Source organism: Cupressus sempervirens, chromosome 7, assembly GCF_028749045.1.
Source record: "Cupressus sempervirens isolate cs-2001-9-10 chromosome 7, ASM2874904v1, whole genome shotgun sequence".
NCBI lineage: Eukaryota > Viridiplantae > Streptophyta > Pinopsida > Cupressales > Cupressaceae > Cupressus > Cupressus sempervirens.
Window position 1 is genome coordinate 93,985,960 of NC_143124.1, and position 17,534 is coordinate 94,003,493.

Below are 17,534 nucleotides of genomic sequence, written 5' to 3' on the forward strand. Positions count from 1 at the left end.
ATGAACGGTGTCTTTGAAACCTGCTCAACTGTCCTTATGTCGATACTGTCTCGATCACTCCTTCGAACACTGCTGAAAAGAAGAAGTGTAGATCTAGCTAGGATGTGTGTAGAACATGTTCTAAAGAACTAATTGTTTCCTCAAAGGATAAAGAGACCTCCTACAACTACTGTGCATAAGAATCCATAATCATATCAACCTATGAAGATTGATCATGTTGAGAATGGACATGAGGGTTAGAGTGAGCCCTCGCAACAATTGAAGAAGGATCTATCTCATCAAAGAGAATCTATAGATCATCAAAGAAGTCTCCCAACTCTGCTATGTGTGACTCCACGAACAAACCTAAAATGTCTACCAAGAAGTCATCCACGGAAGCTAGAACTAGAAGACAAGGTGTACCCTATTGTGCTGGATCAATAACTGTGGTAATGGATGAAGTATTTGCCTCAACAAAGAGAACACAAATATCATCAAGGATGTCTTCCATATCTTCAATGTGAGACTCCACGAACAGACCTGCAATGTCTGCAAGGAAGTCGTCACATGAAGGTAAAGTAGGAAGACATGAAATTTCTTGCTACACTGAATCTGAAGCACCTATGGCTAGGATTAAATTAGTAGAAGCAACATGAGCATCTAGAGGTGTGATCTAATCTTGAGATGATGCAACTACAACTGGAGGTAAAAGATCTTTTTGGAATGGAGGAATTTGTGAATCTCCATACAACTCCCAAAGATGAATCCAAAAACCATATGAATCAGTTGACTTAATGTCTTCAAATGAATCCATAACCTCCATATCCACAAAGAGAAGGAGAGTAGAAATAATGAGGGAAAAAGTGTCACCATCATAGGTAAGTCCTCTCGGATATGGTAGTGCATTGTGTTGACTAGAAATGCTATAACCAATTGACTCCATTCCTGATAGTTGTTTGGTGTCAAGATAATTAAATCTTCCTCTTCCCAAGTAGAAGCCGACCATAGGGGTGTTTTTCTAGTCGGCTCCTTAGGATTTTTCCCTAGTCGGCTAATAAAGAGGTTTTTAAAAAAAAAAATTTGTATATAAATATGAGTTTCATTTTTTACAATTTGCATTTATGTGAAATCAAGTTATTGGCTTTTGAATTGGGTAGAAAGAAATATTCGACAAACTTCAACCTATTTTCGAATTTTGGAGGAAGAATTTACGACATGGGCAATAAAGATAAAAGAGCAAGTAAATATGCACGAAGAAGAACTAAGGAACAAGAAGATGAAAATCGTCAAAAAACGCTAGCAAGATACTATCTTAGATCAGGTACACATGCACAATCTTTTTTCCAATGTATTTAATTAGTTTATTTAGTTAGGATTAGGGTTTAAATCCAATTAGGAATATCATATTTATCTTAAATTAGCATTACTAGATTAACTTAATATTAAGAGTTTATTTGAAATTATGTTCATATTTAGGCCATTAGGGTTTATTCAATTATGTCCATATTAGTCCTTATGGTAAATATTACATTATGAATAAATTTAAATTATGAATTTATTTAGCATGGGAATTACCTTGTTTATTCAATTATGTTAATAATTTATAGTCCGTTAAGGTTTATTAGATTATGATTAAAATTAAATAAATGAATTTATTTAGGACGTAGTCAACCAGGACAACCTACTGACATTGGAGAACGTTCATCCCAAGTTCAAACAGGTACATGTGCATCTCTTGCAAGTATATAATATAGATCTTTCTAGAATTCTAGGTCTCTATCAAACTTTATATCTTTAATTTTTAAATTTAGTGAGCGATATTTCCCCTTATAAACTTACTTGATTTTATTTGTTATATCGTGCATGTGCAATTCTAGTAGATGATGAAAATGTTGGACATGGGGAAATTGAAGATGAAGCAATGGATATTGAAGAAGGACCATCTGAAGGTTAGATAATTTAATCAAATACATAATATTTCACTCTTGAGTTAAACATGGATATATGTATACATATATGTCCCCTAAAGAGATTGTATCTTAAGACTTTGTTTCATTTTTTCTTGTGCAGCCCGAGATCAAACAACAAATGAGAATGTTAATTTAGCTCAAAGATTGAAGAGAAAAATTAATCATAGAAACATAGATCATTTAATTGAAATGGATGTGGAAACATTAAGAGAATATGCTAATCAACCTACCCATTATACGAAGAGGAAATTGAATAAAAAGTCTAAAGACATAATTGCACAATTTGAGAATCTATCAACAATGGAGAAAACTCAACTATTATCAATTTCACTTCTCAAAGATGAATTAAAAGAGTGACTGAGACTATTGGGTATAGATACAAGTATAAAAAGGACGAGGACTTCTAAACTAGAAAAAGATATTGTTGAAAGTGTTAAGGAAGGGTTACATTCCATTGGGAAAAAAACTAGATCTGCAGATAAACCCATTGCACGAAGAGTGATACTAACATCTATTTTAAATAAGAAAACATCCCAAAATAGACAGATCTCTTCATTATCATCTCATTTCGGGTATAGTCGAAAGACAATACTACATTATCTGAAAAGGAGAAACAATTTGAATGATAGTACATTAGAAGGCAATTGGGCACTAATTTGTAGAGCTCCTCGATCTGACATGATTGGGGAAACAATTAAGAACTTAGTTATTCAATTTTGGATTGATAATACTCGTCCTTCACCAAATAGAAGAGATATCATCAAACAGAGGATTGGGCCTAAGGAATATATTCAACATGCAAAACATTGGTTGGATGTCACTCAACATGAATTATATCTCTCATTTTGTAATTTAAATCCTAACATAAAGATTGGACAAACAATGTTTGAAAGATTGAAGCCCTATTTTGTGAAGATAAATAAATCTTTTGAAACATGTTGTTGTCGATATCATGTTGAATTTGATCTATACTATGAAGGGTTCCGAAAGATTATCTGTACACCACTTGTCTTAAGAGGATGAAATTAGGAGTTTGTAAAATTAATTATATTGAACTTTCTATTTCACTTAACTTGTCAATTTTTGGGCACATGTACGCTTTCAATTTAACTAATTAGGACATGTGCTTTCAATTTCAGGACATGTGAGCTTTCAATTTAACTAATTACCTGACATGCGAGCTTTCAATTTTAGGACATGTGCGCTTTCAAGTTCAAATTGTGATTTGTTTAACTAAATTTTGAACATTTACATGTTTTAAGTTGGACTTGAATTAGAACATTGGGCTTAAGGGGATAAAATTCTAGGATACATGTGTGCACTTGAATTAAAATTTCACTATGATTAAAATTTGAAATGTAACTCAAGAACAATTTGAAATTTGGTTCAAACTATTTCAAATTATGTTGAACAATTTGAAATTTGGTGTCCAATAACTAATTTTCTAAGTTGAACTTTTACTCTTTCATTTTTAACTCAATGCAAGAATTCATTTAACTTTCTATTATATTGAACTTTCTATTTCATTTAACTTATCAATTTTAGAACACATGTACACTTTCAATTTAACTAATTAGGACATGTTCTTTCAATTTTAGGACATGTGAGCTTTCAATTTAACTAATTACTTGACATGTGAGCTTTCAAGTGCAACTTGCAATTTGTTTAAACTAAATTTTGAACATGTACATGTTTTAAGTTGGACTTGAATTTTACAACATTGGGCTTAAGGGGATAAAATTCTAGGATATATGTACGAATAAAAGGGATGAGTTCTATAGATTTACTCGAGTTAGGAATTATCTACAACTAATTACCTGATACTTTAACATTTAATACATGTTCAATATATTACCAAACACTTAAATTACATGAACTATTTATATATATATATATATATCTAAATTTAATCAATATATTAAACATGCACGTACATATCTAAATAAATTAGTTACATATCTTAGATAGAAACAATTTATAATATACTAGATCTAGATCTAGTATGTACATTAGATTCCACAACATAATGCAACATGTATCAATCATCTCGAGAACAAATAAAAAAAACATGTATCTATCTAGAGATCTATCAGAAGATAATATCAAATATAAATATAAGATGCATCATGTGTGTATATAAAGTGTCTATCTAACATATATGAATGTCTCTCTGGATGAAAGTCTACAAAAAATTATCTAGATAAAAAAACTATAGATCATCACGTGCAGGACTATCATCGCCACGCCTCCTCACAACGCGCTGTGAAGATTGACTAGTATCAAGGTTCTCACTAGGATGTCTGACCCCTATATATAAATTCAAGAGAAAGTGATATCAATACATACATACATTTAATCAAGAGAAAGTGATATTAAAATACATGCACATCCATTTAATCAAAACATAAATAAACATTACCTGTCCACTACTAACATCATCCAATGAGTCTTGATGACGTACACGATCTGGCATCAAATCTAGAGTAAAAATAGGCACATCCCCCTACATTGTACACGTGCACGGGCAACACATCAAATTAAAATTTCTCTACTTGATTACATTTGAATCTACGTGCATGATATACATGTACATATGCACACATGCACATGTCTAAATTAAATTAGTTTGAAATGATTGAAATTTTAACATGAACAAATTTTTTTTTTACCTGTGTAGATGGTGGCATCTCATAATACTCGGACTGCCTAGCATCGATCGTGTCCACTAATGCATCCAGATTTCCCTGCATCGCATCAAGCTCAATCTCTGCATCTACATGGGCCCCATGGCTGGTGACTGGCACATGTCCTAATAATAACGAGCCAAGTGGACTATGTACATGAGATGGCATAGAAGTAGAATCATCACATGTCAACAAGTCCATCCATCTTGTGGTCGACACGCTCAAATCAACATGTATATGTCTCTGTGGAGCAAAAGAGTGGTCAGTAGATGGATCATCATGTGCACTACCACCATGACCACTACCTGATCGATGAGAGGAATATGGCTGAGGATGTGTCCTAGTACCACCATGGACATGAACTCGAACATCTAATATGGGTATGCCAAGATGCTCTGATACAAATCTATATGTATCTAATAAATCCTCAGCCAGACCAATCATAGTATCTCGTGCCAACACTCCAGTGAGACCCTCTAAGCTAGCCACTGAAGGGATGCCTGCTGCACTGTACAAGTCTCCTGAAGATGAAGCATAGGATGATGATCTAGAATGCTCATGAGACATCAAATACTGACCAACCTCATCACTCGAAATAAATCTGATAGCTGCTGCAATCTCTCCAACTCCCTGAAGGACCCCACATAACTAAGTGCTATGCATGGCCTCATCAGCTGATGGACCTAACACATGGGAAATAGCAGGTGCCCTCTCTCCGACAATCGATCTATGTGCCAGTGGCGGACGACCTGGCTACCTATTAGCCAATCTACCACGCCCCTATCCTAAATGTCCTAGTAAATCTGTGTAGTTCACCGCCCTGCGTAAGCGAACCTCTGCATAAAGCTATCAGGCAAAATAGAGTGGAATTTGGTCGTTATTTGGATAATGACCATGGGCAGCAAGGAAGTGTGGGTATATCAATGCAGCCATCTGTGGATCTGTACACTTAAGGGGAGAATACCCTTTCACATGCTTTTGTGAAAGATAATGAGGGAAACATTCCCTCTTCAGGACATCTTTGGGCGCCAAGCCCTGCACCTCCTAGAGTGAAAGACCAGAGTAGACCTCTCATCTCTTACTGTCAAGGACAGCTTGTATAGTATGTGCAGAATATGGGGTAGCGCCATGAATCTCATCTCGAATAAATGTCAGGCTGCGTAAGATAGTCTGGCATGTATCACTATAAACACTGGAGCATGTGCCATTAGTTAGGGATTCCTGGAGTCTATGAATCTCCTGGTTAGTGCGATCATAGAGCTCCTGAGGTGGGATAGGTAGCTGATCATGGGGGACATGATGCTACTTAGGGGTGATAGGCTGCTGCTCAGGGCCTGGGATAGGCTGCTCGGGCCCGAGTATAGGCTGCTGCTCAGGGTCCGAGATAGGTTGCTCGGGCCCAGGTATCGGCTGCTCAAGGGGGACAGGCTGCCCGGGGGGGATAGAAGGCTATTGATCAGCCATGTCAATTTATGTAGGTGAGTGTATAATGTGTAAACCTGAAAATTAAAATTAAAATGTATGACATTTAATAAACTTGAAATTTATATTAACATATATGTATGTACAATTTGACAAAATTAAAAAACTTGTATCTAAATTGTTTTAATAAAATTAAACATGCACGTACATGTCTACATATATATATATATATATATATATATATATATATATATATATATATATATATATATAAGTCCTAAAACTTAAATGAACATATACCTTAAAAGAAAACTAAATTTTAAAACACATATGTTGTTATATATATATATATATATATATATATATATATATATATATATAATGTTTGTAACTCAAGGACCTTTTAAGAACTACATGTGTGCAAGTTATATTTCTATCAAAGTTAGATTGAATGTTCAAAGGTTTTAGACATATGTGTGCACATAAACTTGTCAGGTGTAATTTAGGTCCACGAAGTTTAAATATGTGCATATATATGTATATATAGATATATGCATATATACATGTGTATATGATATGTATATTTACACATATAGATCTATCATGCACATGTGTATATATACATGCATACGTGTGCATATATATACACGTGCACATGATATGTGCAAATATACATATCATGACACATATGCATATATAGATCTATTTGTGTACATATATATAACATTGATGTATCATTTTTAGACCTTGATATCAATGTTTAATTAGTTTTAGAATTAGGGTTCAATTAAATTCTGACAGCGTTAAAATCGTAGTGAAAAGGAAGGCATTTTATGTTTGATGGCGATCGATTCTCTGATGGATCCCACGAAATTCATCGCGTAAAGCAGAAAAGCGGTAAAATATCAACATCCGACCAAAACTATCATCATAAAATATTAGTGAAGGAGATGTAATCGGTGACATTTTTCTCTCCTGTGTGGCGGAGCAATTTTGATATGGTCAAATATGGCATCTGCCGTCACATCTCATTACACTACCATGGAGGGACTGAGACGTAACTATGGCTGCACTCTATTTTAAATTATTTATTAAATTCAATTCAAATGTCTTTTCGATCTCCATCAAACATAAAATACAGTGAATGAAACGCATATGGAATCTACTACAGAGAGCAGGGAAGTGGATTAAAAAGTGGCGCTGATAATAGCACACTTAAGCATCTTGAATGGACCCCAGTCCCAACCAGCAAAGCCAAGCGTGCTTTGCGCTTCTAAGTATCGTTTATTGTGAAAATATCAAGAAAACGATTTTAGGTCTTTCAGTATTTGGAGCCAAGCGTTCTCTTTGAAAGATAAACATATTTTCGGTACAATTATGTAGATCAGATTCCATGAAAATGGTTATGCTGTGTCATAGTGGTGGAGAATTCAAAGGATCAGTCCCTATCAAAATGTGAAAGCCTGATGTAATCCATTATCATGTATCCTGTTGTGGCTGTCACACGAGAGTAATCAGAGATGCCATCACTAGGATGGCCGGTCGAGTACCCCACACCCAGCGAAAGCACGCGCGTTTTGCACCGTGCCCCCGTTCTTTTCTTTCCTATGGCATCTTTCCTACGGCATCTTGACCATACTAAATTAAATCAATGCAGTTCACAAATAGACATATCTGCCAATTTGCTTCTATATATGTCACTGTTTCGCTGGACATTTTTAGTTCCGGGGAACACTGATGTATTCATTCATGTTAGTGCTAATATAACATTAACTTGATTAATCAAATTAAAGAATTTAAAAATTTATATATAACTTACAATATGTATATTTATTGTTTATTATTATTTATTTTATAGATGATATTTTGTGCTCATTTTATTGGTCCATACTATTTTTGGTAAAGAGAAAAATCAATTTTCCTTAAAAAAAATTCACATATTTTTTCTAACAACAATGATGTCATGCATTAATGAAAGCTTTTTTTTTTCACAATTGTGACAAATTAATTGGAGTTTCCAAAAAGTAATATCTTCCACCTCACTGCCTAAGACATAAATGCATGTCTAATTAACAACAAGGACGCAAAGCGTCTAGTTCCTGCCTTGTTGTGTTGTGATTGGAAGTTTATAGTGTTGAAATGAAATATCTTTTTCAATTGGCCACATATTTGATTTGTTTGTATTTGTTTAGTTGAATTCTTAAATAGGCATTATTTTTTTTTAATTTTTTAGTTAGATTATGTTGGGAGGAAATTAACTTTAAATTGGAGATTTTGGGTTAGAATGCTTCATAATTGTTTACATTATTGCATTGTAAGAAGTTGTGAAGTGCTATCTATTTTAGCTCTATGTTTTGTTTGAGTTTTTGATTGTATTTGTGAAATAAATTGTATGTTTTGTTTTATCGTTTGTTATTTTCATCTTTGACCTTTTGCTAAAGATGTGTTAGGTAGTGTAGTTACTGTGAAAAGAATTCAATACAAATTCTTTTGCAAGTTCTTGAATGGGCTATTTGATTTGTAACTATTTGTATTAAAGCATTAGATTGAGAAGATAGTTGTGTAATTTTTTCATCTACTTTATACTGTATCAAATTACTAATTTTAAAAAATAAAATTTATCAGTAAATGGCCAAGGCCTTCATTAATTTTATTTAACTTAACTAGAAAGTTACAATAGCTTATCTCTATTCAAATGGGCACTGGTAGGAAAGAACAGAGAAGAAAACCTCCAGTCTAGCCCGAGAATAAAATTATTTATTTTACAGGTTTTATGTTTTACAGAATTACATAGGAGTTAAACTTGAGTAACCATTGACATTGTAGTTTATGAGGCTTGCAAGCATTTTGTAGTAGAGATTCTTTTCATATTGTTGGTTGTAGTTTATTCATTCTTCTTTAGCTTGCAATTTCACCCACAAAATAATGTTACATAGTTGTTTTTGACATATAAAACATATCTCTACTGATTCCTATTTGTGATTTTCTTAAAATGTATTTGTTAACTTACTTTATGACTTGCCTATGTGTTCTGGTTCAGGTTGACATGCATAATTGCATTGGCCTGGGTCAAGGTGAAAGTACCTTCAATGCAAAGCTCTTTAAGCATGAAGATGAAATTGAATTTCTGTTGCATATATTCCTCATACTTGATGCTATGGAGTCGTGGGATTAACTGTTCAATTAATGTGTTGTCAATGAAGCATTGGATTGGCTGTTTATTTTTAGTAAGAAGCAATGTCTTCAAGTGTAACTTGTGCAGATAGTTGACATCTTTCTTGCATCCAATGCAGTGTGCAGTTTCTTCATCAAGGATTCCATATCCTTCAAATTTGTGGTGGCAGTGTGGACAAAATGCAGCAAATGGGTTAGAGAATGGATTTGCAATTTTTAATTTTCCATGTTCCTATTGCAAAGTGCAGGGTGTAAGTCTTGGTCACATTTAATAGAGACAATTGTTAGATTTTCATATTGCTTATACGTTACCTCTCTATTTTTTTGCATTATGTCATGTAACATTTGCAATGTCATTTTGTCATTTAGCTTGCAAATAAATGTGGAGAGCCCTGTACAAAGTGTATGCTTTTTGTCTGTCTTTGTTACAATATTTCTAAAAAGTAATGTTGGTGTTTCATTTTGAGCAAGATGTTCTTCTGCTGCGGTGTAGTGCTGAAGGAAATTTGGATGAATTTCTAGCTGCATAAAATATACATATACAGAGTTGAAATGATTACGTGGATTATTTGCATATTGAATGCTTTATTGATTAGACTAAGTACAGTTTGAGAAATAATTGCCATTAATTCTTACCTGTGCTTTGTCTTCCTGAGATTGACCATCCTTTATTTCTAGAATGTTGAGATTGCCTTGCTTTTTTGTTGCAAACACCAATGCACCTATTGTTCCAATTGGGTAGTTGCTTGTGCTATTCAGTAGGTTGCTTATTGTAGTGTTGAGGATGAAATTGTAGTCATTGCATATGCGATTGATTTTTTTCACTGTGCTTGTTTCCTTTAGTACAATAATGCAGTCGCAATCACCTCTATCAAAGTCTGATTTTGGTTGAATGTCAAATCCGGTAATACAAACACCCATGCCTAGGATTATTTTGTCTTCAAATTGTTGTACTAAGTTTGGATTGACAGTGACTGTTATTGTCATTTCTGCTTTATGATCTGTCAGATTTGCTCGTAGCACTTCTCGTGTTTTGTTGACTTTGTCGAGGTTGACTTTGTAGACAACCAGAACATCTCCTTCAAATATGTTGCCTCCTTTTCTTGCATTCAACTCTTCTATTGTAATGGAGCCAATAGTTTTCACTTTTGTCCTACATTGACATGTATGTTAGTGCATTTTCCATGTGCATATAGAATTATAAAATTCATGAAAGCAAGTAGATGTTACCTTTTTGTAGATTGTTCTTGCCTCATTTGTGTAGCCTTTCCTGCTCTTTTGTTTGCATCCATTGATTTTTGTGCATAAATTGTGAAAACGAGAAATTGCTTTAGTGCATCAAATTTCTTCTTACTGTAGACATTTTGCATAATTTTTAGAATGCAATTATTGAAATTTGAAGTTTATTGTTTATATAGTGGTTAATAAAATTTGTTATCTGGAATTGTTTTGAATGTAAAAAATGAATCTTGTGAGTAAATTTGTTTTTAAAGTTTTATGATAGAATGACGGAAATGTCATTTTTTTATAGTCATTGTGTCAGGTAAATGTATTTTAAGAAATGTAGAGAAATGATCTGACCAATATGCCTCTGTTTTATGGATAAAGCATACATTTGATGTTTTATTTGACCAAATGTGATCTATGAGTGGCTTATTCATGCTATGTCTATGTTGAAGCAAAAATGTGTATTTCATTTGTTGCATATGATTATTTATCTCGTTTGTATTTTTTGTATTAGCTATCATGTCAATGTTAGAATCTCCTAGAATATAAGTGAGTGCAGTTGGATGCATTTTGGAAGTTAGAGTGTCTAACAAATTTTTAATATCTATGAAGGGAGTATTTGGCCTTGAATAGATATTGCAAAAATTCAATATATTGGTAGATTTTGTTATGGTTAATGTGATTGCTTCTACATGTTTTGATGTGTGAGTTGATGATGTTGTTACATTGATATTGTTTCTTACTAATGTCATAATGCCATGTATTCCATGGTTGACATGAATAGTGAAGTCTTTTAGAACTAAATTTTGCTTTATTGAATTTATGTGAATTTCTTGTAAACATATAATGTATGAAGACATAATTTCAATATCATTGAATAAATCATTGTCATGAGCATGTAAACTTCGTGTGTTTAATGTGCACAATAGAAAATGTTCAGTATTATTTGTGCATGAAGCCTCATTTTCAAGTTTCCAACAGGCACTTGTTTGTAGGTGTTCCATTTGCATGTTTATCTTTGGTTTTACATGAAAATGTTTTTGAGTGAGTGGTTTCACAAGATATAGGTTTTGTATTGTTTTTGTACGTGATAATGCAGTATATGTTATTCCATGGTGTCTTATACTTGTTGGATCAAAAGCTAATCTTTCCATTGTCAATCCTTGAGATCTATGAATTGTGCGTGCAGATGCTAGTTGTATTGGAAATTGTTTTCTAATAATAATTTTTTTGCTTGTTGAGATTTTTTGGATTGGTCTTGAAATTTGTATAATAGGGACCCATGCTTTCTCAATACTTTGGTTGTAGTATTGTGCATATTTTATTTTTTGGAGATTTCCAATATTAGAATCATTAAATTTGATCCAAACAATTTCTAAATTGTTGTGGTTTGTGTAATCTTTGAATATTCTATCTGAACCATTGACTAGTCCATCAGTTGTATTGTAGTTTCCTGAGTTTAACTCTATCAACATGTTTCGTTTTAGTTGTATTTCAATTGGGAGGGTTGCCGTATGGTTGTAAAGTCTTATGCCATTTATGTTGTCCTCGTATTCATCTATGGCCCTTAGAACAATAACTTCTCCAGACATATTTGCTAACATTTTTTGGTTGTGTACATATACGTCATTTTTTCTATAGAAAAGGAAAGGAAGTGTTGGGTCATTTGGTATTGGCCGCAAGCATTGTTGGTTTAGATATGTTATATCATCTATTGTTTGTTTTGCCAATCGAATTCTATTAAGTATATTTATAAAATTTTGATCTTTTTGACGCATTGTGGTATGCAATGTGTAACATTTGATGTTATCATTCCAAAAGTTGTAAGGCATTAAGTCTTTGTCTGTAGTTCTATTTTCAAATACTGAAGAGTCAAGAACTGGTTGGGCTTGATATAGGTCACCACAAAAAATTGTATCCAAATTGCCAAAATAAGAGGTTGGTGTGCGCATTATTTCTCTTAGTCGTTTGTCTATATAGCGTAGGAATGTTGAACCTACTAAAGATATTTCATCAATCAATATAACTTTGAGTTGTTCATAATGTTTGGACATTTTGTCTAGTGTGTCACTATTTAGTGGAAGAAATTCTGATTTATTGAAAGGAATATGAAATGTAGAGTGTATAGTCATCCCACCGATGTTGTATGATGCTTTTCCTGTATAAGCTACAACTATTCCCTTTGGTTTATCTGGATTGTTGTTAATTGTGTTGTTATATATACGCAAGAGTGCTTGATAGATCATCTTTGCCGTAAAGGTCTTACTAGTGCCTGCTCCGCCAGTAAGGAATAAGTGAAGTGGTGTTTTATTTGTGACCTTTTTGCAGACAATGTCTTTTACTATTGCCTGTTGTTCTGTATTTAGCATTTGTCAAATTTTAAATTATTCATCATTATCAATTATTTTCGGGTGTTTTCCTATTTTGAAACCTACATATTTTGTATTTGTAATTTTGTTATATTTTTCAATTTGAATATCGTCATGAATGTCATATATGTCATCTATGATAGTTGTTTTATTTGTTTTATTATTGTGATTATTTTTTAATAATCGATTATTTATTTCTGTAGCTTCTTTATCAATGTCACCCCATGCTTGATTTAATTTGTAGTAGAATTTTGAGCTATTTTGTCTTATTATATTTTCATGAAAAGTATATGCACTTTCCCAAGTTTTGAAATTTTCTTTTAGTTGAGATTCGTTATTTGTAAATGGTACAAAAAGAAGTAGTTGTTCTCTGCAATAGTTTTCTAAGTCATTGTGTTTATTGTAACTAATAAAGCGTATAATATTTTCTTTTTGTTTTAGTTTTTTATTTTTTTCTCTAACATTATAATTAGAGATGTACTCAGCTAGGCATATGTTTTGTACACTATCATGGCGATTTTTATAATGGTCTATTAATGATTTTGCTATTACATTTTCTGAGTTATCTGCTTCTTGGTTTAATTCTGAGGCAGATTTGAGTACAAATACTTGCTCATTGTCTGATCTTGTATCAATGAAAACACATTTTCGTGAACTCTTATTAAGGGGAAGTGATAGAACTAAATGTGCTGCTTGTTGTGCTGACATTTGTTGCAAATTTAGTAAAGCATTTCCTAATTTTGTTATCATTTTAACCGCATCTATATTTTCACTTTGGTGATCATCTCTTATTCTTTTGAATGCACGTGTCATAGACTTGTCAACCTTTACCATATATGAACTACAATACATGGCAGCAACATATGCGTTTAACACAAATTGGGCATCTGTGTTAGCTCTCCATAGTTTTGGCATTTGTTTGCAGAAACTATTGTTCCATATTTGGAAAGGATTTCTTTGAAGGAATATAGTTGGCTTGTCTATTGTTGATCGTAGTAGAATGATGTACTCATTCTCTGTTATTTGCAATTCATCAATTAACATTTGAAATGTGAAGGAGCTATTGAAGTCTCTTTTTTTCAAAGATTCAAATATTTGATTGGCAGTTCTGTTAATAGTAGCATCTTTATCGCACAAAGGGTCCAAAATCATTGTATTTGGCATAGGTGGAATTGGAAAATTATATCTACATTTTTTGTACAAAGTTCTTTTGCATTGTCTAGTATGGTGATGTTTATGAAAATTAGCATATTGTGCTTCTAAGTTATCAGTATTGCATGTGATGTGCATGTTCACAAAGTCTACTATTTCATCATTTGTTTGCTTTCCATAGATAGGTGCATTTTCGACCCAAATTAACATGTGCTCATGTTCATTTCCCCTATTTTGAAATTTAGTGACCGAAAAATAGTCTACAACTTTTCCAAATAGTGAATTTTCTTAAAGCATTAATCCTATGTCGATAGTACCTTGCACATGTTATTGGCTCTTTTTTCACAAGTATTATTTTGTTGGTGTCGTTGCATTGAAATGTGTCATTTGTTTTTTTTTTTTGTTGACGTAATTTTTGTAAATATTGGAGAGTCGACATTAGGGGCTCCCAATTCTCTTCTGCACTTGTAAAAGTGAGGAAAAATGTAGGTGGCCCAAGTTGTCGAATCATAGAAAATATGTTTTTTTTCAATTGATGCATATAGTCTGGGGATATTCGAATTCTTTTGAAATCTACATATCCAATGTCTGATCGTAAAATTTTTTCCAAATTTGGTTTTTGCTTTACATCTTTTGCGAGTAACTTGCGTCCTTTTAATTGTCCTTTTCTAATTCGTATCCATAGTGTCGATAAGACCTGATGTATAATTATTTTTATGGCTTTGAAGAAAAGGTTTGTTGTATGAAGTGAAAAATCTTGCTCATAATGAAGTAATTCCCACTGTGATAATTTTTGATAACTAAATTTGTCCATTATGTCATTATTGCGTGGCTCACCGAAGAAGAGGGTTGGAAAATTCATTTCTTCTGCATACTTGTCTTTGAAAATACCAATAGGATAACAATTCTCAGCAGGTGCAATTTGAATGATTTTGTCATCCATATTGTGGATGCATGTAGAGTCTGTGTATCCATGTATTAAAGAATCAGTTGGATTGTCATATTCAAGATCACTTTCACTTTCACTTTCAGAACAACTTTTGCTTTCACAACCATTGTCTTCATTGTTGATATCTAATGTTTCTATCCACTTTTCATTTATTTGTACATTTTGCATTTGGTAAAGGGTTGTTTTGGTTAAATCGAATAGAGCTTGCATTATTATATATGGTCGTACCATGCCTTTTTGAAATGCATTTTTATATTGCAATTGTCTTTTAAGAGCCACTGCAATTGTTGTTGTGTTTGATAGTGATAGTGGTAGAGCATTTTGAATATTGTATATGTTTACAAGGACATTTATGATGGAACCAGTTAGTCCAAGTTGAGACTTTTTATATCCTAATTCCCAAATTTGTGCAAATGCAATTCTTAGTGAAACTAGACGTTCCTCTAGTTGTGTCATTTTTTGTACACTTGGTAATGGCTTATTTTTGCGTATGTTGTGAGGAACTGCATATTTAGGTTTTTTTTTTTTTTTTGAGAGAATCGTTGCATATTTTACATATGTACTCAGTAAGCAGTGGTATGTAAGATTTTGTCAAATTGCGGTATAGAACTCTATGTTCCTCTTTGTATTGTTTTATATCTTTCTTGAAATGGAGCATTTGACAAATTGTGCAAGGATATTTTGGTGTGTCTTCTACTGTGGAAAAAAAATTATCAATTGGTGTCAAAGTTATCTTAGTTGATTTCATTTTCCTATTTATTGTTCTTCTGGATTGAGTTTGTGGTTTTATATTATTTTGGTTATTAGTTGAGAAAATATTATTGTTTTCATTTGTAATTGTTTGTTGATTAATGTTGCAAGCTTTATTTCTAATTAATCTTTTCACTGCACGCAATGTTATATTGTGTTGATTTTTCACAATATTATGCTTATCATTGGTAGACATATTGTAGTTGTTTAATGTTTCTTTCTTTCTTTGAGTGGTGTCTTGCCATTGTTTCTTATCTTTTTTTTTAATCTGTGTAATTTGATATTATGTTGTTTTTGTTGTAAGATTGCATTGGTTAGCAATGATTCAAAGTGCCCTAACAAAGGATTTGCATCATGAAAGAGGATATTGAATGGAGTAGAATCGAGCTGGTTGTTAAAATCTAAATATCATTTTCCATAAGATGCAGACCAAACACATATACGAATATTGAGCCACTTTGATATCCAATGTATGCAAAATATATCCCCCCACAAACCATTTTGCTTTGTCTTAGTTGATGGTTTTACGGATAAACGCATTATTTGCAAATAAGTTGTAATATCTTCTACATTGTGAAGCTCTCTCAGGCTTTGAGGGTGGAGTTCATGGTTATAGAAATTGATAGCTTCCTCATCTCCATTTTGGAGGCAAGCAATGAAGAAATCTATTGTTCCATTACGAATTTCATTTGATGTATGTTGAAATTTTAGTAGATATTCAAATGTATCAAATAAACAATCACCGATATTGTATTTGAAGTCATGAGGCCTATATAACCCATGCTTTAGAAGAGTTTTGTCAATGTGAGTTGAATGTACATTACAATTGCATCTATTTTGGTTTTGTTGCATGATTTGTAGATGTTTGATTGTTCAATTTGTTCATATAATGAAGTTTTGTACTAATGAGTTTGATTCTTATTTTTTTTTATTGTTAAATTGCAAGTTGTAGTTTTTTGTTTGTTTCAAATGTAGTATGTTGATACTTATGTGCTACATTTTGATTGTACACCATATGCTATAGGTTGGCATCCTGCATTTATTACGAATCAATGTTTACATTAATGTTTCATTTATATTGGGTCACTTTATAAATAGAATATTTTTTGTAAAAAATTTTGTTAGTTTACTCAAAAACGGCTACCATCTAAACATTGCTATTATACTATTTCAACCAATAGTACTAGATATATAAAATGTTTAGAATTATGGACAATAGTATTTTACAAATTCACTCATTTACACATGATCTATTACACTATTAGTAATTGTAATATTCTAAAAATTTTGATAATCTAAGAATACAAGGCACTTTTTTTGAATTATTTTTCAAGAAAGATTTCTTTAAATGTTGAAAAATAGTGACTAGTTATAAGATTGGCTAATAATTGAATAAACTTAATAATCTAAGTAACAAAGTGATAACATTTCTAAATAAATTTTATGTCAAAGACATTGTAACAGTATTTATTTGCACACTTTTACACAAACATTTATACTTTTTATGAATATTGATTTGTGAACTCTCTGAATAATCACTGTTGAAGCTTTAAATTGTTAAATAACAAGACCTTTCATATAAATGTGTGAAGACATTTCATAGTGGTTGGCTACTACCATTGAGAGCATTAAATAGACAGTGTTCAATATTAGTTACAATGCTCTCAATTTTCGATACCTTGCACTTTATGACATTCATTTCCAAATTAATTCTGTCATACAATGCAAGGTGTTTATTTTCAAGATTGTTTGAGGCATGCAAATCACCAGATGTTGAGCTAATTCTTTGTTTGTTTGCTGCATAGGTAGACCCGCTTCTATGGTGCATACTATGTTCAATGTTCATTGAACTCAAGTC